This window comes from Aedes aegypti, chromosome 1 (assembly GCF_002204515.2).
Source record: "Aedes aegypti strain LVP_AGWG chromosome 1, AaegL5.0 Primary Assembly, whole genome shotgun sequence".
Taxonomy (NCBI): Eukaryota; Metazoa; Arthropoda; class Insecta; order Diptera; family Culicidae; genus Aedes; species Aedes aegypti.
Window position 1 is genome coordinate 50668903 of NC_035107.1, and position 26016 is coordinate 50694918.

Below are 26016 nucleotides of genomic sequence, written 5' to 3' on the forward strand. Positions count from 1 at the left end.
GTCATTGTATGAACTCCACATTTTCCAAGATATGGATTGGATAGAAATGAAGTTAGGTTGGAATGTCAGTCATTACTTACAAATTGGAATTCAATTCGCTAATAATCTCAATGAGATAACTAGGACTGGCCTTATCTCTTCAGTTACACAACACTCTTGTTTGAATATATATATAATATAAACCTTCTTTTTCATAACAATAAATCAATTCTATAAAAAAAAACTTTTTCTCCAGATTTCTTCGTATATATAATACAGTAATGACCCGATTTTGTCTGCCCCCGTTTTTATCTACCCCCGATTTTAGTACCTTTTTAGACCCGATTTTGTCTACCCCCGATTTTAACACCCTTTTGAACCGATTTTGTCAACATTCAAAAAATACATTATTTTAATGTGGAAATATTAGGTACAACCATATTGTAAAAAGTCAGATGTGACATTGGCCACGTCTATACGATCATCCAAAGTATGAATTCACTTTGTATCACACTTGTCACAGAATGCAGTTACGTTAGGGATCTTGTATATTATTACGGTTCATACAAAAATATAAAAAAACGCTGTAAACATCAACAAAAACATTAAACGAAGTCTATGGATGAGAATAAATATAAAAAGTAGTCGAATTTTTTTTCCCGATTTTAGCTTTTTCCCGTTTTAGTCAACCCTAAATGCAACATGGGGCTGACAAAATCGGGACATTACTGTATCTAGAAACTCTCGGCTCAAGTAATGTTAGTGCTTGTGGTACTAGACAACTTTTCTGAAAACTTTTTTTTCTAAATGATCAGGCTACTGAGCAATCCGCAAAACAAAAATTATTTGCTCACTAGCGCCGCCTAGTGGCAAAATTTCGAAACTTTCGGCTCAAATAATGTTAGTCCTTGTGATACTGACAACTTTGCCGAAGACGCCATCTTTCTAAGTGGTCAGGCTTCTCAGCTGTCCGCGAAACAAAAATTCTTTGCTCACTAGCGCTGCCTGGTAGCAAAATTCGAAACTTTCGGCTCTAATAATGTTAATCCTTGTGATACTGAGCAACTTTGCCGAAGACGCCATCTTTCTAAGTGGTCAGGCTACTGAGATATCCGCGAATCAAAAAATCTTTGCTAACTAGCGCCGCCTAGTGGCAAAACTTCGAAACTTTCGGCTCAAATAATGTTAGCCCTTGTGATACAGAGCAACTTTGCCGAAGACGCCATCTTTCTAAGTGGTCAGGCTACTGAGCTATCCTTGAAACAAAAATTATTTGCCCACTAGCGCCGCCTAGTGGCAAAAATTCGAAACTTTCGGCTCAAATAATGTTAATCCTTGTGATACTGAGCAACTTTGCCGAAGATGTCATCTTTCTAAGTGGTCAGGCTACTTAGCTATGCGCAAAACAAAAATGTTTTGCTCACTAGCGCCGCCTAGTGGCAAAATTTCCAAACTATAGGCTCAAATAATGTTAGCCCTTGTGATACTGAGCAACTTTGCCGAAGACGCCATCTTTCTAAGTGGTCAGGCTACTGAGCTATCCGCGAATCAAAAAATCTTTGCTAACTAGCGCCGCCTAGTGGCAAAATTTCGAAACTTTCGGCTCAAATAATGTTAGTCCTTGTGATACTGACAACTTTGCCGAAGACGCCATCTTTCTAAGTGGTCAGGCTTCTCAGCTGTCCGCGAAACAAAAATTCTTTGCTCACTAGCGCTGCCTGGTAGCAAAATTCGAAACTTTCGGCTCAAATAATGTTAGCCCTTGTGATACAGAGCAACTTTGCCGAAGACGCCATCTTTCTAAGTGGTCAGGCGACTGAGCTGTCCGCGAATCAAAAAATCTTTGCTAACTAGCGCCGCCTAGTGGCAAAATTTCGAAACTTTCGGCTCAAATAATGTTAGTCCTTGTGATACTGACAACTTTGCCGAAGACGCCATCTTTCTAAGTGGTCAGGCTTCTCAGCTGTCCGCGAAACAAAAATTCTTTGCTCACTAGCGCTGCCTGGTAGCAAAATTCGAAACTTTCGGCTCTAATAATGTTAATCCTTGTGATACTGAGCAACTTTGCCGAAGACGCCATCTTTCTAAGTGGTCAGGCTACTGAGCTATCCGCGAATCAAAAAATCTTTGCTAACTAGCGCCGCCTAGTGGCAAAACTTCGAAACTTTCGGCTCAAATAATGTTAGCCCTTGTGATACAGAGCAACTTTGCCGAAGACGCCATCTTTCTAAGTGGTCAGGCTACTGAGCTATCCTTGAAACAAAAATTATTTGCCCACTAGCGCCGCCTAGTGGCGAAAATTCGAAACTTTCGGCTCAAATAATGTTAATCCTTGTGATACAGAGCAACTTTGCCGAAGACGCCATCTTTCTAAGTGGTCAGGCTACTGAGCTATCCTTGAAACAAAAATTATTTGCCCACTAGCGCCGCCTAGTGGCAAAAATTCGAAACTTTCGGCTCAAATAATGTTAATCCTTGTGATACTGAGCAACTTTGCCGAAGATGTCATCTTTCTAAGTGGTCAGGCTACTTAGCTATGCGCAAAACAAAAATGTTTTGCTCACTAGCGCCGCCTAGTGGCAAAATTTCCAAACTATAGGCTCAAATAATGTTAGCCCTTGTGATACTGAGCAACTTTGCCGAAGACGCCATCTTTCTAAGTGGTCAGGCTACTGAGCTATCCGCGAATCAAAAAATCTTTGCTAACTAGCGCCGCCTAGTGGCAAAACTTCGAAACTTTCGGCTCAAATAATGTTAGCCCTTGTGATACAGAGCAACTTTGCCGAAGACGCCATCTTTCTAAGTGGTCAGGCGACTGAGCTGTCCGCGAATCAAAAAATCTTTGCTAACTAGCGCCGCCTAGTGGCAAAATTTCGAAACTTTCGGCTCAAATAATGTTAGTCCTTGTGATACTGACAACTTTGCCGAAGACGCCATCTTTCTAAGTGGTCAGGCTTCTCAGCTGTCCGCGAAACAAAAATTCTTTGCTCACTAGCGCTGCCTGGTAGCAAAATTCGAAACTTTCGGCTCTAATAATGTTAATCCTTGTGATACTGAGCAACTTTGCCGAAGACGCCATCTTTCTAAGTGGTCAGGCTACTGAGCTATCCGCGAATCAAAAAATCTTTGCTAACTAGCGCCGCCTAGTGGCAAAACTTCGAAACTTTCGGCTCAAATAATGTTAGCCCTTGTGATACTGAGCAACTTTGCCGAAGACGCCATCTTTCTAAGTGGTCAGGCTACTGAGCTATCCTTGAAACAAAAATTATTTGCCCACTAGCGCCGCCTAGTGGCAAAAATTCGAAACTTTCGGCTCAAATAATGTTAATCCTTGTGATACTGAGCAACTTTGCCGAAGATGTCATCTTTCTAAGTGGTCAGGCTACTTAGCTATGCGCAAAACAAAAATGTTTTGCTCACTAGCGCCGCCTAGTGGCAAAATTTCCAAACTATAGGCTCAAATAATGTTAGCCCTTGTGATACTGAGCAACTTTGCCGAAGACGCCATCTTTCTAAGTGGTCAGGCTACTGAGCTATCCGCGAATCAAAAAATCTTTGCTAACTAGCGCCGCCTAGTGGCAAAACTTCGAAACTTTCGGCTCAAATAATGTTAGCCCTTGTGATACAGAGCAACTTTGCCGAAGACGCCATCTTTCTAAGTGGTCAGGCTACTGAGCTATCCTTGAAACAAAAATTATTTGCCCACTAGCGCCGCCTAGTGGAAAAAATTCGAAACTTTCGGCTCAAATTATGTTAATCCTTGTGATACTGAGCAACTTTGCCGAAGATGCCATCTTTCTAAGTGGTCAGGCTACTGAGCTATGCGCAAAACAAAAATTCTTTGCTCACTAGCGCCGCCTAGTGGCAAAATTTCCAAACTTTAGGCTCAAATAATGTTAGCCCTGGTGATACTGAGCAACTTTGCCGAAGACGCCATCTTTCTAAGTGGTCAGGCTACTGAGCTATGCGCAAAACAAAAATTCCATGTCCACTAGCGCCGCCTGGTGGCATAATTCCGTATCAGAATGACCACCGCATGTTAGCCCTTGAGCTACTGAATAACTCTTCCGAAGACACCAACCTTCCAAAACATCAGAATCTAGAGATATCACATGTTACAAAATTTTGCATTCTTATCCCTCATGGTTCATATGGTGCAAATCAGAAAAAGCGCCCCTACCGGCCAAGTTCTCAACTAAGAGGATGATCCTCAACTCCTTAAGGTAGATCGTATTTAGCACTGAAACTTCACCGAAGACAGTACTGTGCTATCTCTTTTGGCATACGAGATATTCAACGACACCCCCAAAGTGATGAAATCCCATAAGCCCTGGGTCTCCTATAACGTAGATTCCTATTACGCCCCCCAACCATGTGTCTAATAGGAGACCTGACTGTATCAAGAATTCGCCGGATTTTCATTCAGTTTCTGCGAGCCGAGCCGAATTCGCTCCCTCTCTCTCTATCGCAGTCACTGAGCGCCGTGCGCTCACAAATACAACCGTGAGCGAGATAACACCGAACCAACTCACTCACACTTTGATGGCTTGGCAGCATAGAATACGGGTGCTGAAAGAACGTCGACAAGGATAAGGAGGAAAATCGGCATACCCGCCTAACTCCTAAAAGGTGCGGCTGTCAAGGAGAAAATCGATACCCAGCCGTTGTCGCTGGCTCATTTGGGGCGATCTCGGTCCTCTCGATTGGGAGAACACCCGGACTCAGATTTCAGTAGTTTGAGTGTGTGCTTAATTGACGTGGGAGTTTTCTGCGACATTTACCAAAACGGGCGGGCATCTGCCGGAAAAGGTCGAAGTTCAGCTGGCAACTCTGGTTATAATAGTAAATTAAAGTCTCTCATAATTTAGTATAACGCCCTAAAAGCCTTTGGTTATCACATGTGTAGCTAGACTGCTAGACATTTCAAAGTAGGTAAATTAACGTATTCTTGACAGTATAAGCAAATGCAGCGCTTCACTTGCAATTATCTCTGACAGACGAGTGCGCATCGTACCTTCCTGCTGTGCGTACACAAATTCTTTCTGCTCTCGGAAGTTTTTAAAACTAGCTAAAGCATTAAAAACTTACTTCTCAGTGCTACAAATACAGTACTGTGCAGTACTATTTTCTCTACTATTAATCCCGTTGCGATCCTTGTTTGAACCCGTGCATTCGATTTTTCGTTGGACCCGTTGGCGAAATCTTTCTTGGACACCGTCTTGGGAAAAAAAAAACCTCTCGAAGGTCACGTCTTCTTTCGTTTATTCATTAAACATTGTTGCAACTACAAACAAAAGGAAGGGTGAATCTCTGAATTCACAACTTCCTTCCAAACAAGTGGGATTTAAAACTGTCACTACACGTGGCAAGAATGGAAGAAATGACGTTTCTCCGGAATGCGAACTTTCTTCCAAGGGTGAAATGGATATTGTTGATAATTGCATCGAAATGAGCAATCAGTTCGATGCGCTAGACAAATTTTCCGAACACCAAATCGAAGCAGCCTCTAGCCCAGGCTCTTTGATTCAAGTGAGGAAGCAAAGAGTGCCGCCTATCGTGGTCAGTCGTGGTTGTTCCGAATTTGGTAGATTTAGGCAGGAGATCTTGAACTCCATTAGGGGAATCAAGATCTTGTCCAAATCGCGAAGAAAGGACACTGTCGCGTTTTGCCGGAAACACTTAAAGATCGTGAACTTCTTCTCAAACATCTTGAAGAGAAGAAGCACATTTTTTTTACTTATTACGACAAAACTGAACTGTTCAAGGTCGTCTTAAAAGGTCTCTCAAGTCACTATAAATCACCTGAAGAGATCAAAAATGGAATTAATGATTTACTTGGATGTTCATTATGAATCATTATGAAAAAAGAGAACCCAATCTGGCATTGTTCGGAACGGGCTTTCTCAAGAATATTATTTAGTTCACTTTAACAAAAAAGATCTGAATAATATTAAAGCTTTAGAAAAAGCTAGCCTTATGTTCGATGTCCGTGTGACATGGGAACATTTCCAGAAACCTTGAGGAAATTACCAGAACCCCATTCAGTGCCGTCAGTGTCAAAAATAGAGTCATGCTACAAAAAATTGTCGCATGGATGTTAAATGTATGATTTGCGATGGTTCTTCTCACGCCAAGGACGTTTCCAGTGAAGGAAGATACCGATAAGTTCATATGTGCCAATTGCGGGGGCAATCATAAGTCCATTTTGGGCTTGCCCTTCGCGTAGGCGAGTCGTCGAGGCTCGTGCCATGCAGATGAAAGATAATATCCGTTACGATTACGGTCGGTTCCGAAATTTGCCTGGTAGAGAATCGAACAATGCTCATTTTTCAGTTAACGATCGCTTGATCAAGAATCATACCCATCAGGAAGATCATAATCATGCTCATTGACAAACTAATTTGCCAACACCGTAGCAGGTAATTTGAACTCCTCCCCTATTCGTACTATGAGTACCCATTTTACTTGTTTCTAATCAAATGGAAAAAAAAACCCTGCCGCCACAGGTAACTCTTACTCAGCTTCTTCGTCTACCGAAAATTCTAATGGGAAATCATCAAATGGACCCACTACAAGTGATATGTCTGCCTCAGATTTTAATTTTCTAACTGAACAATTGAATCTAATGATTGATGCAATGTTCAAAGCCACCACTATGACTGAAGCAGTCCAAGTTGGTGTTAAATTTACAAATCAAATTGTTATTGGATTACGTTTTTCTAATGGATCCAAATAATCATTTAAATATTTTAAATTGGAATGGTGGTTCTCTGAATGGTAAAGAGGACGAGCTGTTTAATTTTCTTACAGCTAATAACGTGCATATAGCAGTTATTACCGAAACTTATTTAAAACCTGGATCCAAACTAAAAAAAAGATCCTAACTTTTTTGTTTATCGTAATGATCGACTAAATGGGGCATGTGGGGGAGTTGTAATCATCATTCATAGGCGTATAAAACATCAACTGTTTTCGTCATTTGAAACTAAAGTTTTTGAAACTTTGGGTGTTTCTGTTGAAACACAGCTTGGTAAATATACTTTCATAGCTGCCTATTTGCCTTTTCAGTGCTCTGGACAACAAGTAAATTTGCTCCAAACTGACTTGCGAAAATTGACTCGCAATAAGTCAAAATTTGTGGTCATTGGTGACTTCAATGCCAAACATCGGTCATGGAATAATTCTCAAAGTAATTCCAACGGCAGAATTTTATTTGATGAGCGCTCTTCAGGATATTTTTCAATTCAATACCCTGATAGCCCTACATGTTTTTCCTCTTCTAGAAATCCATCTACGATTGACTTGGTTTTAATCGACTCTAGTCATCTTTGTAGCCAATTAGTTACTCATGCTTTTTTTTTATTCTGACCATGTCCCGTTTCAAATATCCCATGAAGCGATTTTCAATCCTATCAGCTCCACTTTCAATTATTTTCGAGCCGACTGGAATATCTATGGAACGTATATTGACTCTAATCTTGATGTTAACATTTCTTTACAAACAAAACTTGATGTTGACAATGCTCTTGAAACTTTAACAAATTCCATTATTGAAGCCAGAAGCATTGCAATTCCAAAAAGTAAAATTTGAATCTGTGATTATAGACAATGTTCTTGAACTCTTCAACGTTTTTCACAATTAAGAAACAAAAATTTTCAAAATAAAATTTCTCAATTGGACCCTGGCTCTAAGCCCTTTTGGAAATTATCTAAAATCTTGAAAAACTCTCAGAAGCCAATACCGGCACTGAAAGAGGAGAACAAATCATTACTAACGAATAGCGAAAAAGCTCAAAAACTTGCTATGCAGTTTGAAAGTGCGCACAATTTTAATTTAGGACGTACTAGTGCAATAGAAAATCAAATTACTCAGGGCTTGGAAAATATTCTCAATCAAGAGAACGTTTTCGAAAATTCCTGGGAGACTGATTTGGAAGAAGTGAGAACTATTATTGAAAAATTCAAACATATGAAAGCTCCTGGCGATGATGGAATTTTCTACATCCTCATCAAGAAACTTCCAGAAAGTAGCTTATCATTCTTTGTTGAAATTTAACAAATGTTTTCAATTAGCATATTTTACTGACAAATGGAAAAATGTTAAGGTTGAACCAATTTTAAAACCAGACAAAAATTCTTGCAGAAGCTTCTAGCTATCGTTCAATCAGTTTGCTTTCCTCCATCAGTAAACCTTTTGAAAAGATTATTTTGAATAGAACGATGGGTCGCATCAACGAAAATTCAATTTTTGCCAATGAACAGTTCGGATTCCGCCACGGACATTCGACCACTCATCAACTTTTACATGTAACAAATTCGATTCGTTCCAACAAATATGAAGGCTACTCTACTGGTCTTGCTTTTCTAGCTATAGAAAAAGCAGTATTTGGCATGAAGGCTTGATTAAAAAATTTAAAAACTTTAATTTTTCAATATACATTGTTAGAATAATCTAATGTTATCTGTCAAATCATATACTTCAGGTTAATTATTAGAACTCCAGATCTGAAAGACTTCCTGTAAGAGCTGGTGTTCCTCAAGGCAGCGTTTTGGGACCAATATTATACAATATTTTCACATCTGACTTACCTGAGTTACCTCAGGGATGTCAAAAATCCTTGTTTGCGGATGACATAGGCCTCTCCGCCAAAGGACGATGTCTGCGTGTCATCTTGAAACATTGAAACAAATGTCGAATAAAATTATCAATAATTTTCGACAAAAAATGTTGCAATCTTCTACTACCACGATAAATGCTGTATACTTTTAGACTGATGACCTATGGTTGTAATATTAGATTAAAGCAGAACCAGATCCTTCTAGAATCGAGGGTTTATTTTTTTGAAACACATTGCACTTCCAATCAATTTACATTTTTAAGCGATTCTGAACTGATGATACCAACAATGGAGAGATATATGTACCCAACCGAACGAAAAACGGAGTGGTTGATGGGTAAATCGCGTGACGGAAACCAGTTTGATACGAGCGAACACACCGGGTGGTGAATTTCACCGAAAGGATTGGTACAGTACCTACTTAATTAATAATCGAATATCCTTCGTCTGCATGGTGCAAGGCGAGCCATGTTGGAGTGTTCATTATCACGATGCAGACGATGCGACCTATGGGCGAAAATTAGATTAGGAGGTTTAAAGCATTCATATTCAGGTGCATCACTCTGAGGGACCCCTTCTCAGGATTCTGAGCGATCCCTTTTCAAGATTCAAGGGAATACTTCTCAAGATTCTGAGGGAATCCTTCTTAGGATTTTGAGGGAATCTTTCCAAGGTTCCAAGGGAATCCTTCTCAGGATTCTGAGAAAATTCTTCTCAGGATTCCAAGAAAATCCTTCTCAGGATTCCAAGGGAATCCTTCACAGGATTCTGAGAGTATCCTTCTCAGGATTCTGAGAGAATTCTTCTCAGAGTTCTGAGAGAATCCTTCTCAGGATTCTGAGATAATCCTTCTCAGGATTCTGAGAGAATCCTTCTCTCAGAAGAAATTCCGAGAGAATCATTCTCAGGATTCTGAAAGAATCATTCTCAGGATTCTGAAAGAATCCTCAGAATTCTGAAGGAATCCTTCTCAAAATTCTGAGAGAATCCTTCTCAAGATTCTGAAACAATCCTTCTCAAGATTCTGGGGGAATCCTTCTCAGGATTCTGAGAGAATCCTTCTCAGAATTCTGAGGAAATCCTTCTCAGAATTCTGAGGAAATCCTTCTCAGAATTCTGACGATATTCTTCTCAGGATTCTGAGAGAATCCTTCTCAGGATTCTGAGAGAATCCTTCTCAGAATTCTGAGAGAATCCTTCTCAGAATTCTGAGAGAATCCTTCTCAGAATTCTGACGAAATCCTTCTCAGAATTCTGAGAGAATCCTTCTCAGGATTCTAAGAGAATCCTTCTCAGGATTCTGAGAGAATCCTTCTCAGGATTCTGAGAGAATCCTTCTCAGGATTCTGAGAGAATCCTTCTCAGGATTCTGAAAGAATCCTTCTCAGGATTCGGAGAGAATCCTTCTCAGGATTCGGAGAGAATCCTTCTCAGGATTCGGAGAAAATCTTTCTCAGGATTCTGAGAGAATCCTACCCAAGATTCGGAGAGAATCCTTCTCAGGATTCGGAGAACCCTTCTCAGTATTCGGAGAGAATCCTTCTCAAAATTAGGAGAGAATCCTTCTCAGGATTAGGAGAGAATCCTTCTCAGGATTCTGAGAGAATCCTTCTCAGGATTCTGAGAGAATCCTTCTCAGGATTCTGAGAGAATCCTTCTCAGGATTCTGAGAGAATCCTTCTCAGGATTCTAAGAGAATCCTTCTCAGGATTCTAAGAGAATCCTTCTCAGGATTCTAAGAGAATCCTTCTCAGGATTCGGAAAAAATCTTTCTCAGGATTCAGAGAGAATCCTTCTCAGAATTTGGAGAGCATCTTTCTCAGGATACGGAGAAAATCCTTCTCAGGATTCGGAGAGAATCCTTCTCAATATTCTGATGGAACCCTTCTCAGGATTCGGAGAGAATCCTTCTCAGGATTCGGAGAGAACCCTTCTCAGTATTCGGAGAAAATCCTTCTCAGGATTAGGACAGAATCCTTCTCAGGATTAGGAGAGAATCCTTCTCAGGATTAGGAGAGAATCCTTCTCAGGATTATGAGAGAATCCTTCTCAGGATTCTGAGAGAACCCTTCTCAGGATTCTGAGAGAATCCTTCTCAGGATTCTGAAACAATCTTTCTCAGGATTCTGAGGGAATCCTTTTCAGGATTCTGAGAAAATCCTTCTCAGGATTCTGATGGAATCCTTCTCAGCATTCTGATGAAATCCTTCTCAGGATTCTGAGAGAATCCTTCTCAGGATTCTGAGAGAATCCTTCTCAGGATTCTGAGAGAATCCTTCCCAGGATTCCGAGGGAATCCTTCTCAGGATTCTGAGAGAATCATTCCCAGGACTCTAAAACAAACATTCTCAAGATTCTAGTATTCTTAAGGAATCCGTACCTATATTCTGAAGGAATTATTCTCAATATTTTGAAGGAATTCTTCTTCCATACAATTTACGTTAACTAAAACTAGTTTAGGACATCATGACATATTAAAAGGGATAATAAGTATTGGTCCTGCAGGTGTAAACCGAAGGAGCATGTATTTCATCCACCTTAACTAACGATGCTATCGATTTCAGATTTATATATCACAATCCAATCTCCATAACGCCATTTCCCCCATTCAAGCAGATATTATCGTTTATTAACCTTCCACTCTGTACGCACGACGGCACTAGAGGTCGCATGAATAAGTCATGCACTCTTCATTTGGGAAACGAATGGAACACCCTTGATGTACGCCTACCTGTACGGAGCAATATTATGTAATACGCATTTCACTTTCATCTCGATCAATCCGCATGGAAATCAGATGATTTCGCCTAGCCCTTCTAAAAATGTGAAAATCTCAAGCAGTACGAAAAAAAATCAGCTTTCAACCAATACAACCAACTGGAGAAACACATGTTCGCCTCGCTGCGTGACTTCGAATCTCACCGAAGTCTTTATCCGCAACTCTACGCACGCACCGTAGGCTGCTTTCGAGAGCAGCAAGGACATCAGGAGTTTAGAGTTTCCCCCTTCTTGCGAGTGTTTGCAATGCCTATTTTCACCCCGTCTCGTTGGGCAGACGAGGACCAACATCCAGAGCCATCAGACATCATCCCCGAGCAGAATTTGATTTTGAAATCTTATCAAAATTAAATCAGATTTTTAATTTTGTTAAATACATGAAATTATAGGTATAGTAAAACCTCCATAATCTCTTAGTCACTATGATGGTCCATTCAAACAGCTTTATAAAGATAATCTGTTCCACATTCTGTTCGATTTTTCCCGGAGTCGATGGGTTTTTCGATACCAACTCATGGAAGTTTGACTGTGAAAATGGATTCTCAAGAAAGTGTTTAGTCAAATTTATCCTGAATGTTGTGTTGTGATTACAATTGAGGAACATTAAATCTCAATATTTCCTGAAATACCTACATTCCATCATAAGGATTATATAACAAGATTTCACCATTGAGCTTGAGTTATCAAATTAGTTTTCAACTAGTTATCATTCCCTACTCGGGACGTCGTCATCCCCTGTCGGTGTGTTACGTCTGGTTCGAAGTCGCACAGTCAGTCGCAAAACAAGAACATCTTCCGAACTTGATACAAGATTTGGGTGGTTGCTGCCGCGGGTAACAAGAGTGGGTGGGGTTCACTTTCACTCTTCAGCCAGATAGCTAGAAGGGTGGTGTTCAATGTGTTCAATGGTTGGCGAAGTTTTCCGCCCAGATGGTTCTCATTATAAACGTTCAGAATCGAACCATGATGGCAAGAGGCTGAGATGTTTGGAGCCCGACTAAGAACCGTCGACTTAGTCCTGAGTGAACAGCGACTGGATGTCACGGTTGATGATGTCGATGGGAATAATGGTGGTTTGTTTAGGGGAAGATATTTCAGAACGCATCATAAGAGTGAAATGGCCTACGATGGAGAGTTTCAACTTAAGTTTCAGATTAATTTTCCATCATATGAGCTGTACACAAAATATCTATTTAATTTTCTCGATTTCCAGCACATCCAGTAAGTGAACTCTTGGGGTGCCTTTTTCTCGACACAACTCAAATTGCTATTCATTAGTCATAACTATCATTACAAAAATCTTGCTTGAAGTGTATACGAGAAAAACTATTCCAATTAAAGTTTTGACCATAGGTGGCGCTATAGTCGATGATTTTTGTTTTCGTTAGCGATTTGAAAATTCTTCAATAAAATAAGATGAGCGGCAGCAACAAATAAAAACAAAAATATAGGACCATAACGACACTTACGACGAGAAACTGTTGTCTATTCATTGATTTTGAATACTTTTCAGATTATTCCGCAAAAAATTCGTGAGTTCTCTCCAAAGAACATAATATAACGAATCTAATGACACATTGTTTAAAAATTTTGGTCGATCCAATGCTGAGGAAATTATGGAAGGTCACCTCCAATGGGCTTTTCCCTGATCCATAAATGAAGAAATAAAAAAAATAAAAATAAAAAAATTAGCTATATTATTTTAGCCTATTTTTTTAAAAATGTCAAAACTTTAAGTAAAAATTTAGTATACAAAATTCAAAAAATGTTTTTGGAAAAATACATACGAAGTGAGAATAACTCTTTGCTCTTCGAATGCGGCTTGAAGAGTTTCAATTGGACGTGTAATCACAGAGATATGGACAGAACACTTTTGTATGTTTTTGAGGGGTTAAACCCAAAATTATGCACGGGAGTGTATATAAATGAAAAAAGAATAGTGTTTGTATGTCACGAAATACCTCAATAACGAGCCAACTCGATTTCTTCGCAGTTGCGTTCCTCATGTGTTGCGACGTATTTGTGGAATAATATTAGCGAAAAACTCACCGGGAAAGTAGGAAAAACGGGAACTCAAATTCTACCTTTTTTGTAGGGATTTTCCATGGCCCACTCCAAAGCCTACTGGGCAGTACGAAGTATGCCGGGACAACTAGATAAGAATAAAAAGCTCATTTAGGCAACTATAGCACTTATAAGAACTTCCTCGTGCATTACACAACGTATTAAACTAGTTATTTTGTTTTTATTTTCTTCAAGAATTTCATCAGAAACCAATTGGGTCCTAAAGCCGCTTAAGTTTAAGCCAGAAACATATGTTTTCTAACGATTTTCGCTGATTTAAGGCCAAAAAAACATTTTTTACGATTTTTGAGATTTTGTCACATCCTTTGGCTATAAATCACATTTTGGGTATATTTTGTTTTCCGTGTTCCTTCCGAAATGTCAGACAGGAACAACTCCAGTGTTAAAACTAAAACCCCTGTGGTATTTTTGTCGACAAAGTGAACGTCAGACATGATCAAAACTGTCAAGGTTCATATTTGGAACCATTTTTAAAATTAAAGTTAAAATATGTTATAGCCGTTGTTTGAGCTGGAAAAAATGCTAAAGTAGTTGGAAGAACATGCTCTTTCGTATTATTAAAAAAAAAGAATTCATTAAACATTTTAGGACCCACTTCAGGCATCTGCCAAAAATTACGTTCAGCTATAAATCCGAAGTTTTTTTCAGGAACCTATCCAGTGATTCTTTCACAATTCACAATTCAGTAGAGCTTCCAAAACTTTCGTGTAGAATATCTTTAAGAATTCAACGAGATTTTTTTAAGGATATCCAGAAATCACTCCAAAGCTGAATGATGAATTTAAAAATGTTATAATAAACCGAAATTTCACGGATATCACTATTATGAGATATGACAAAATAAAAGATCAATATCAAAACTGACCAGAAAAATCGGTTAAAAACAAATAATGTCAACTTAGTAATAATCAATATACCTCCTTTCGCATTGATGATCGCCTGCAGTCGTTTTGGCATGCTTTTCACTAGGTTTTGGAGGTATCGGGAATCCAGTTCGGGGATCAATTGTTGGTTACGTCAGTTTTCTCCACTTTACTATCCAGAATCTTCCATAGTAGATTCTAGAGCGGGTTCAAGTCAGGGCTCTGAGGTGGCCATTTCAAGGGTTTAATGTGGCAGGATTCTTTTTTAGCCGTATGCTTGGGGTCATTCCCAAGTAACCAATTATGATATCAATGGTTCAGTCGCCACGACTTGATGTGTCAGTGAATCATAGATTTGTTCTCGCTGAAAACAAATCGATGATTCCCTGACACAAGTAACCAATTAGCACTTTAGTTCATCCTTTGTGCTAATATAGGGCTATTATAGAACTGACATGCCCTTTAGCTGTATACCAGCCCTTTCAGCCCAAAAAGGCGATTTAGCGGGCTGGTGGTTATGGTAGCTAGAGTTGATATGTTAGGAATTTATCTTTGTTGTCAGTGTACAATATATTGGATATGAATTTTTTGAGCGTGCTTTTGATAGACAGATCGAAAGAGAATGAGCGCGAAAAACGATTCGAGCTTCATCGCGTGGTCGAGAACACGAGAAGTCAATTTAATGAAGGATTTTGTCGCGGATGGTTGTGCTGGTTCAAACCCAGCTCATGTTTATTCGGCCGATTCCGCCATCGAGTGTGTTTTAGAAAATTCGGTTACTTGGGTTATCTTGCTGAGAGGTGTAGTTGTTTTCCAAACCTATTTTCAGCAATGATTCCTCCAGGTTTTTGTTCAGAATATCGATGTAGCCAACTGCCATCAATGAAATCATCATTGATTAGCGCCAGGTCTCCCACTCCAGACCACGTGAAACAGCCCCAGACCATAAAATTACCTCCACCGTGTATGGTTGGCTGGAGATGCTTGTCCTGCAGACCTTCATCACTTTTGCGCCACACTCTCTGCCATCGTTTCCTGTTAAACAGCTCAAACTTCGATTCGTCCGATTATACAACATGTTTCAAGAACTCCAGGGATTCATGTAGAGCCTGACTTTACTTTGTTGACCTTGATGATAAACGGACGCATCCAGGCAAAATTGCTCTCCAACTCATGCTCAGCGATGCGTCGACGAATCACACGGTCAGAAATCGAAAAATTCAATTTTTCTTTCGTTTCTCGGATGGTGACCAACGGATTTTTTTTTTGATCGCTCGGATGATTTTGCGGTTCTCTCGGTGATCTGTTTTACGTTTTCGTCCACGTCCAGGCTGATAAACAACAGTTCCAAGCCTCTGGTGCTTCAGAATTAACTTTTGAACTGCACCGCGACTCACTCCATATCTCTCATTAATTGCGTGCTGGATATGATTCCTGTTGCAATCACGTACGATCAGGTTTCGGACCTGCAGCGAAATGTTTTTGCCATTCATGCTTAACACTTTTAAAACGCTGGAAAACCTGGAATTCTCAGGGAATTTTATTCAACCTGAAAAAAACCTGGAATTCTCAGGGAATAACACTCAGGGAAATAATTTTTAAATAGTAATTCATGGTTGAATATGTTTACGATTAACTATTCCAAAACTATTTTTGCACACTTTATTTCATATAAAAAATTTCTTCTGCGCCGCTCAATTGCTACTTGAACGATTTAATTCATTAATAAACTTGGAAGTTTTCCGTGAAATGCTTTCAAATTATTCACCATATATTTATCATAAAGTACTAAAATCATCGATTATTTGTAGTTCCGAAAAAAAATGTCTGTTTGTTGCAGGTTATGAATCTGTATGATTAAAATTTTCAAAGGTAGCAGTAATATTACGCAGCTTAACAAAGATAACATTTTTGCGTGTCTCAAAGATCAAATCATGTGCCTAGTAGGTAAATTTGTAGTAAATGTTCCAGCACATTACAATTTTGAGCTACGGGCCCTCAATGTTTTAAAAAATGCTGTTTTTTAATGTTGAAAGTTAAACTATGATTGGTATAAGTATAGTGATCTAACCCACCAATAATCATCACAGGATTATGTAGGATTCAATTTAGTTTGAATACACGAATAAAAATAGTTGAATAAATCGATTGTTTCAACATGCCGTCATCGTTATACAAAATTGTTCGTTCCCATTATATGGCAAGATACCATTCTTTTACCATACTTTTGAGATTTGAAAGTATTATGTAATTTGTTGAAAAGTATTCTCTAACTCATTAACTTTGAATTATGTAGTAAACTAAGCAAATAAATCTTCATATAAGCAGGTTCTTGCATGTAAGTTGACTTTAGTCGTTAAACAATGCATTTCAACACCCAGTATCTCAAAAACAAGAAAATAAATTTGAAAACGGCCATGGTTTCAACAACTCTAATTTATGTAAATAGCAGTATTTTGATGCTTTTTTATTTTCTTTTTTTTTCTTTTTTTTTTCTTTTTATAAGGCACTCTGTGCTCGTGGCCACTACTGTGCCGGAATCATTTGATCTGTAGCTTCTTCTTTATCGATACAGATCTATTTTCAACTTATCTATATTTACATCTTACTTTCACTCTCTCCTACTCTTTTACTCTCACACCGAGCAGGTAGGAGAGAGCTCTGCTGTTAGTGAGGCTAGCTGCCTGCGAAGAGGGTCAGTTTGTCTCAGTCACCATCTGATACTGACGGAGAATAGAGGTGCTCCCCAAAGCACGGTCCTCCGTGAGGCGTCTTCTGGTGGCTGGACTGGTTTTTTATGGAGGGGCTGGGAATCGAACCCATGACCTTCCGCTTATGAAGCGGAAGCGTAACCTCAAGGCTACAGACCCCCCTATTTTGATGCTTGAAACAAAGAAAATGTTGCGCAGTGTAATCTATTAATGTAAAAGATTGACGCATACACTAGTAAAATGAATACTTTTTAATTGAACTTTTGAATTAACCTTTTTCTTCAGACCAGACTAGCTGTTAAGAGCTCGCTCTCAGAATATATTTTAAGCATTCCTGTTTGTCTTAGAAATTCTAATGAAATACAAAGTTTTATGTCCTTTGCAGAGTTGGTAGCTGGTCTCTTTTAAGATAATTGGTGCCTATTTCAATGCATGTTTTGGAAAGGTTTCTATTTTTGAAGGAAGATCTCTTAAGTCTCTGTTTTGAACAAAATGGTCTTAAGGCGAAGTAGGCCGTCATTGAAATTTGTACGCGTCGTTGATGATTGTTGCTAATTCATCTCACGATTTCGAATCAAAGAAAATCAGTTGGTTTTGCCACACCTGAAAAAGTATCAGCATACTTTATACATGTAAGCGTGTACAGTGATACTTTTTCAAGTCAATATAAACTATCAAGGCTGAGTTTTGTCACTTTGAAATGCAAGCAGAAAAGTCGTCATTGTTGCCATAACGAATGACGGGCTACTTAGCCTTAAAAGTCACTATAACATTGCTGATGCAAAATTATACACCGTAGCGTTCAGGGACTATAATGCGACTATTCAACAGGCTCATCTAGATTTTTTTTTCTCAGATCCCTCGAGGAAAAGCTTCAAGAAATATCCCAGTAATTCCAAGAGATTTGATCTGGAATGCTTTCAAAGATGTTCTCTAAATTTTTTTTGTAGAGTTCTCTCTAGCAATTATCCCAGAAATCCGTCCAGCGACTTCATTTATTTCTTTGATTTATTTTTTCGAAAGCTATCCCAAACTATGCACTAATTCTTCAATCGGTTCCTCAAGTTGTTGCTCTAAAGAATTTTCCAAAGATTCATATACTGAATTTTCTTTAAGAAAATCCACAAAGACGTTTTCCATAGTTTTGAAGAAATTCGCTTGGATATTGTACCAAGGAATTCCACAAGAATTCCTACGCTTTTTCATGTGAATTCCTTTAGTGTTCATCCATAGTTACATCCAGGAATTGCTCCAACTGTTTCTCGAGGGGTTATTCGAGGAAATCTATTAGGAAGGAAGGATTTCCCAATAAAATCGATTCTCGATTCATCATAATGCTCCTATAGATGTTTTTCTAGGAGTTTCTTCAGCATTTCATCCAAAAGTTTGCTAATGAATTTCTCGAATAAAATACCCTTGGAATCTTCAAAAGTTTATTCAAGGTTCCACACCAGTTAAAACCACTGCAAAATTTCCAGTAAATACTCCGATCATTCTTATACAAACTTCCTTGGGTATTCCTGCCGATGTTTTTCAAGGAATTAGAATTCAGAAAATCCTACGGGATAAGCTATTCGATTGTTTTTTGTTTTTAATGTCTTAACAATTTATCTAGGAAATCTTCTAAAACTTCCTCAAGTATCTAGGAGTTCTTTCAGGGATCCTTGTTCATCAAGAGTTATGTACTTTGAACCTTACACAAGCTTCATCAGAGTTTACTTTAGGTTTTCTTTTAAAATATTACTCGTCAAGGTTTTTATTAAAGTTTATTAAAAAATTTCTGAAAAATTTTCACGAAATTTCTTTGGAGATATTATTTTAAAAATGCCTGAAAAAAATATTTGAAACTTACTTGGGACATATCTCAAAGAATTTCTGGAGTATTTCCTTAAGAAATCTTAGAAGGAATCTCTAAGGTACATCCAAAAAGTATCCATAGAGAAATTTCAAGTTGAAATGTTAAAGATATCCTGAAAAACAATGTTGTAGGGGATTCTAAGAAAGACCCAGAGGTGCTTTCTGGAGAAGATACTGTATTTTAGATGTTCTAAACGGGTATTTTTGAGAGTGCCCAAAAGGAAGCGATGGAAGAATCATTGCATAAAAGTCTGGAGGATTTAAGATTTAGTTGGAGAATCTTTGGAAGAATTCCTAATGAAATCTCTGTGGTTCTCCTTCGAAAAATCCATGCTGTATTCTTGAGGTTTCTAACATGAAATTGAAGGGGGAATTCCTTGGGAAATAATCACTAAAAAAATCTCTGTTTTATGTTCAACTGTTTTGAAGCCATTTAATGCCTACTGTTAGAAATGAGTTCAAATTCATTCAAAACTAGTGGTCCCGGCAAACTTCGTCTTGCCATCAAGTCATCAAGCAGGCTGTTGAAAAATGTCATGGTATCTCCTATACAAAATTACATATTAGTACTCCCCCGTTTTACCAAATTTTCCGATAACTTTCCTGAAGTTTTTCGACACACGAACACGTCGTAGCGTTTCAAGAAGACAACAGTGAAAGAATTGTGCAAATCGGATGACAGCACTCCATTTTTATTTGTATAGAAGATTAATAATTTGATAATCATTAGTATTTAAGAGTTTTTCTTGAGCATGGAATTATTTCTTAAGACCTGGCAATTTCAGGGAATTTCATTTCAGTAAACGAGTAGACACTCTGAATGATCTAGCCCCGTAAATGGATTCTACACGGAAATTGTTTGTTGTTGTTGGATGCTGTTTTTTTCTGCCATACATCTAAAAAGAGATAATTTTGTATTTCGTCAGCGCTAAATTGAAATCAATGATTATATTGAAATAAATGCATGAATCTCACTATATGGGCCAATATAAACTGAATGTGTGAAAATTATGATTCTTATATGTACAGGACTAATAAATAGAGATATACAGTGCTGTTCTGAATAATAGCAGCGCATGTCGTTTTTCATACAAAATGCTCAACTTTGACATGCTGTAGTTTTGTTCCCTTTCAAGCAATCGAGTTGAAATTTTCTCCACAGAACTACAAATATGCCCAATTTTGTAAACACAAAATTTCAAAATTTTCTAAGCCCCTGCCGGAAAGTGAAATACTAGGTGAAATTGTTCGAAAAAATAGCAGTTTTTAAAATTTTGAATTTCGGCTTGACATTATAGTTTTAAATTGTATATCACTTACCATTGGAACAATCTCCTCCTACTTATCAAACCTACACCTAAACCGAAAATGTTTAAAATATTTGTAGAAGAAAAATTTTAAAATGAAAAACTGCTATTTTTTCGAAAAATTTCACCTAGTGTCTCACTTTTCGGCAGGGACTCAGAAAAAACTGAAATTTTGTAGTTACAAATTGATCATATGTGTAGTTCTGTGGAGAAAATTTCAACCCGATTGCTTGAAAGGGAACAAAACTACAGCATGTCAAAGTTGAGCATTTTGTATGAAAATTGACATGCGCTGCTATTATTCAGAACAGCACTGTACATGTATATGACCATATTGACCTTTTATTTGCCAGTCACTGTAGTCCAAAGATTATTTCTCGTTGTTTCCCAGGAATGGTGAAGTTCTTTAAAAATACTTCTAGCAATATCTTCCCATCACGATTGAATCAGTAAGTTCTAGAAGATTTCTCCAGGAATTTCATCAGAGAATCTTACAGAAAGTACTTCGTGAGTTTTTCAGGATTTTTCCTTGAATTTTAACATAAATTGTTTAAGTGGCTTTTTATAGAATTTTCTACAACTCCTCGAGAAGAGAAATCGTATGAAGAAGAAACTTTCAGAAATTCTTGACAATGCGTTGGTAACCTTGCACATTGATGGCTACAGTTGAGCGTTACGCCATTGCACAATGGTCCGAAGGCGCCCAAAACCTCAAAAATCAAAGTTGTTTTATCCGAACAGTTATATTTTTCCCGACTTTCTTAACACTTCTGTGGTTCAAATCCAAAGTTTGAAGCAGATTCATTGGGTTTTGAATTTTATACAGCTCCTTGAGTGGACCGCGGACATGATTTTTCAAGAAAATTAATATTTGCAATCCATCTTTCACAAGCTATTTATGAATTTAAAAAGAGCTCAAGCCGCAATGGTATCTTCAGAGAAGTTGTTTGTATATACATAAAGTACATCTGAGTTGAATAAAAATTTTCATAAAATTCATACAAAGTGAATTAAAGTTGAAATTGTTCAAAAACCATATTATTTTTTAGAAAAGTACCCTAAGACATAAGTAGCCCGCGAATGCCCGCGATGGGAATAAGTTCATTGGAAAGCTAAAAACAAGAGCTTTCAAGTAGGGTACAAACTATTTGCGAAAACTTGCGATAGACCACTTTCAACGCGTTTGAAGGTGTACGGAGTGCAATTCTAATTAAATAATAATAATCCTGTGATACGCTAGTTCGTGCATTGCAATCGCAGTAGCCATGAATTGCATACCGAGAAGAAACGAAAAACTTGCTGTTATCTTCTTCTTATTTTTCTGGCGTTACGCCCCAACTGTGACAAAGCCTGTTTCTAAGCAGGCAGGGGTTCTTATGAGCGCTTCCGCGGTTATTAACTGAGGAATTTTTTGCCGATTGACCATTTTTGCATGTGCATATCGTGTGGAAGGTACGATGATACTTTATGCTCTGGCAAGTCAAGAAAATTTACTTTACCAAAAGACCCTCGGACTGGTGGGATTCGAACCCACGATTCTCAGGTTGGTCTAGCTGAATAGCTGCGCGTTTACCGCTAGGACTCTGGGACCCTACGTATACAATATTTTGGTATTATACCTTAATTAAATATTGTCCACACCTATTATAATATTTGATATTATTAGGGTATTAAAATACTTTGAATTCAAATTTGAACTGTCACTAAATAATAAAACACAAATGTGGGCTTCGTAGCCGTGCGGTTAGTGTCACCAGGCATTTAGCCGCATCGTGCTAAGGAGTGTGGGTTCGATTCCCGCTGCTGACCGGAAAACTTTTCGTGAGGAATGTTCTCCGACTGTACCATTGGGCGTTGCATGCTAGTCCGTTGTCTAGTGTGGTGCTATCTTCAAAGGGCAAAATGTCCACTGGAAGCATTAATGTGTCGGTGTCTTGTAAAAAAAAAATATTTCGGCTTATTTAAATGGTTGAACGGAACTATTTCCTTCGCCGTGCAGTCTCCACATAAAATGAAACAAATTGGAAAAATCATTCCCTACGTGGACTTGCTTTTAATTTTAAAACAAGTATGATAACAGACTGAAACTATAGACATGACAATCATGCTGAAACTGATTAAATGGATGATACTTGCATCAAGGCAGGGTTAGATCTGAGATATTTATGGACAAATGTGCATGAAATTTTCACAATTGTTTTCAGACATCACATGAATTTCAACATATATTTTTGAGTGATTTGTTCAATCACAAGTTCATCGTAGTGATTTATTTTACAAATCTGAAAAATTGGCGTAATAAATAAATAAGGTGGACATTTAGACGATCATATTTACTTATGATGGTTTTTGTGTAGAGTTTCCATATCTTTGGATGAATAGTTGATATTTTTTTATCAAAAATTTCACTTTAGTCTAGTTGTTTTTACTATTGAAGTTGTGCATGGAAAAATTACTCAAAAAAATATGTTGAAATTCAAGTAATGCCTGACATGCTGTGAAAATTTCATTTCAATCCGTCAATAAATAACTGAGAACTAGCCTGTCCGAGTTGACCATTTTGTATAGAAGTTGAAAAAGTTGAAGATGTATTGTCCTAACCTGAATATTCTAATTATCAGTCCAAAACAAGAAAAAAATGAAAACAAAAGTCCGTAATAATTAAATATGGCATAAAATATCTCAAATATATAATTTCAGCTATATGAAAGAAAGTTGGAGGTTTTGTCCGACATTTGTTCTAGATCGAACCACTGTGCATTGCCAGGCGTATTGTAGAGCTCCATATTCGTCGGTCTTGGGCGAAACTTCTCCAGTTGCCCCAAACGTTTAGGATCTCCTGGTTCTCTTCCCCTGCCTATTCAAACGATGTCGCCTACTCCTGCTGAATATTATTTTCGCAATTCTGTCATCCGACATGCGCACTAAGTGACCAGCCCACTAAAGTCTGCCGTATTTCACAAACTTAATAATATTCGCATCTTTATACACTTGATACAACTCGTAATTCACGCGTCTACGCCGCACACCATTTTCTAGTTTCCCACCAAGTATTGTCCGCAGCACTTTACGCTCGAAAATACCGAAGGCTTTCCGGTCTGCCTCTTTCAACGTCCTCGCTTCGTTTTCGTAGAGAGCCACCGGAACAAACAGTGTTTTATACAGGGCAAATTTTGTTTCCGTTTGCAAGTTGCGGGTCCTAAGCTGGTTACATTCCGAACACTGTGTTTCAGCGTATCAGCCTAATTTGTTTCGCCGGAAAATCATGTTCAGACAAAATCTAATACAGCTCATCTCTCTTCACTGAAACTAGCTTGGTATTCGCCGGCGAAGGACTCCTCGAGCGGTTTCAGTCTGTTAAACGGTATTGTTTTATTGGTATTCAACAGGGTAATTCCTCTGTAATTGGCACACTCAAGTCTGTACCCTTTCTTGTAGATTGGGCGTATGAGACCATCCAACCAGGAGGTAGGCATTTTCGTCCTCCCATATCTTCAGAAGTACTCTGTGGATCGACCTGTGATCTCGTACTTTCCAGCAGTTTTACAGTTCTTCATCTCGCTGATAGTCTTTATAACCTCTTCTCTGGTCGGTGGGTCCACAGCTAGGTCACCTGGAAAAATATTCTGGATAAATTTCTGGAATAACCATTGTGAAACTTACTACACGAGACCCTGGGTATGACTACAAGAGCTACTAAATAAAACCGGCGGAGGAATTCCTAGAGAGATGTTCTTAGGTTTCTCTGGAGGTTCTTTCAGATCCCTTTAGGAATCAATGGAAAAATTGAGAAATCGATGAAATAACCAATGGATATAATGGTGGAAGAATCCTTGAAAAAATCGCATCAAAACCTGTTTGAATTACATATCAACGTTAAATTACTGAAGGAATTTCTGTAAGAATAACTGGGAGAATTGCTGGAGGAATTTGTCTGGACGGATCATTAGATGTGTTCTTGACTTTGGGAATCTCTGTAAGAGTTCATGAATCTCTTGGAGGAGTATTGTAGAAATCTCTGGAACCTCTAGTATGTACATCAGGATCCTCTGCACATATTTATCTACGATGGGATTTCAATGAATTCCCGTGAAATTTATCGAAGATTTATCCAAAATCCTACGTAGAATTTTCCGAAGGTATTACAGTAGTTCCTAGATAATCCAATGCAGCATAACATGAAAAAAAAACATTTGAAAAACTCGATTAGAAAGAATGGAGATATTTATTAAGAATTTATCGGATAATATCTGGAGATGTGATAACCTTATATTATCCAAAAATCATACATCATACCGAACTCAAGTTGACCTCTGGCTACTTGACACACTAGACACACTAGACCACTTCCAATCGATATACTAGCATTATTTCAATAGAAACCAACAACTTGTCCCGCCAAGAAGTTGTAACGTTTTGAACTTAACTGTGTACATTGTTCAAGGAAAAAAGCAGTGGAATGTACGATTCATAGTGTTACGTTCAATACAATAATTTGGCATAACCTTAAAAACTCTGTAGCGTTCAAAAGGTGTCAAAAATAATAGTTTTGTTTGTAATTTGGATAAAGACTTTTCTGGTAATTTTGTCTAGCAAATATCAAAGGACAATTCCATCAATAAATGTAAAATAGTGACTTTAGGGACCATATTCTGCAAAAAACTACTTTTGAAAAAAGAGATCCCCTCTAAAAATAATGCATTGGAAAAGTAACCAAGTCTCTGCAAAGAGACCTGCCACCAGTCCTGTAAAATGCAAATCACTAATTTCAAGAAAAGCTCCCTCGGTGCGTTCTAGAACCTTCTCCCATACGGGTAGGTATAGAGGAACAGTTGCCAGCAGCCAGTGCATTCAACTCTTGAACAGAAATCGATTTTCCGCTCGGTTGTTTTGCCCCCGACCGGTTCACGGAATAGAAAATACCAATGTCACAGGTAAGTGAGTAGCCGGTGGAATCATTGTGCGAGAGAAAAGTAGCTTTCTATTCATACAGCCATTATTTCAAGACTCTGTCTGATGTAATCGGATGCGTTCAATGAGGGTTCAGATTCCAGGCAATGACCTGATGCTACGTTAAGGATGATGTGGTTTGGTAAAGTATAGTAATGATTCTTGCATTTGTTTGTCATATCGATTTAAAGACAAAGTACATTTAAACAGATAGAAGGTGTCGTTGATCCTCTGCACTCATTATTTGTATTTGAAAGATTAACGGTCTAATCAACGTTTTGTAGATGTCCCTGATACTTGGACAACGCACATCACTTGTCCCATCGTCGCTTTGATCAATCATGTTAGTTTGTTCGGGAAACTGTTTTCGTTGATAGCATTGATTGTATCGTAGGCCGATTTAAAATCGATGAACAGATGGTGTGAATGTTGAACGTTTTGTTTTAGCTCGTTCAGCCATAAATCTCACCTTATATGCCTCACGAATGCTCTTGCACTTGTAGATGAGTACTGTACCACTCTTTCTTGTCGTTTATGAAGACCTTCCCTGTTAGCCGGAGCTTTTGCTTTATAATTGCCCAAAACTGTGGTGATTTAGCGAATTTTTCTCTTTCGGTGCAAAATCATTGGTTTCGTACTACTCCATCACCGGTTTCGCGTAATGGCATGATGCAAGAACCGGCCAAAACAGAGTGTCGCCTTTATGGGATCGTATGAAGCGCAGTAGGCGCTTCTGGAGGCATTCTTCATTATATATTTGGTCGTTGATGGTGCCGGTACTATGCACGGCTTGCTGAGTTTGCCACAGCCACAGATCGCCTTTCGCAACAAGTACTTCTTGATTAATTTATTGACCTTCTTCTTAAGG

General features: G+C 38.3%; 1 protein-coding gene across 1 annotated transcript in view; it reads left to right on the forward strand.

Annotated features, from left to right (window-relative positions):
- Nucleotides 1-26016, forward strand: part of LOC5573531 (ELAV-like protein 2) — a 72587-nt gene that overhangs the window by 25204 nt on the left and 21367 nt on the right. The window lies entirely within an intron of this gene.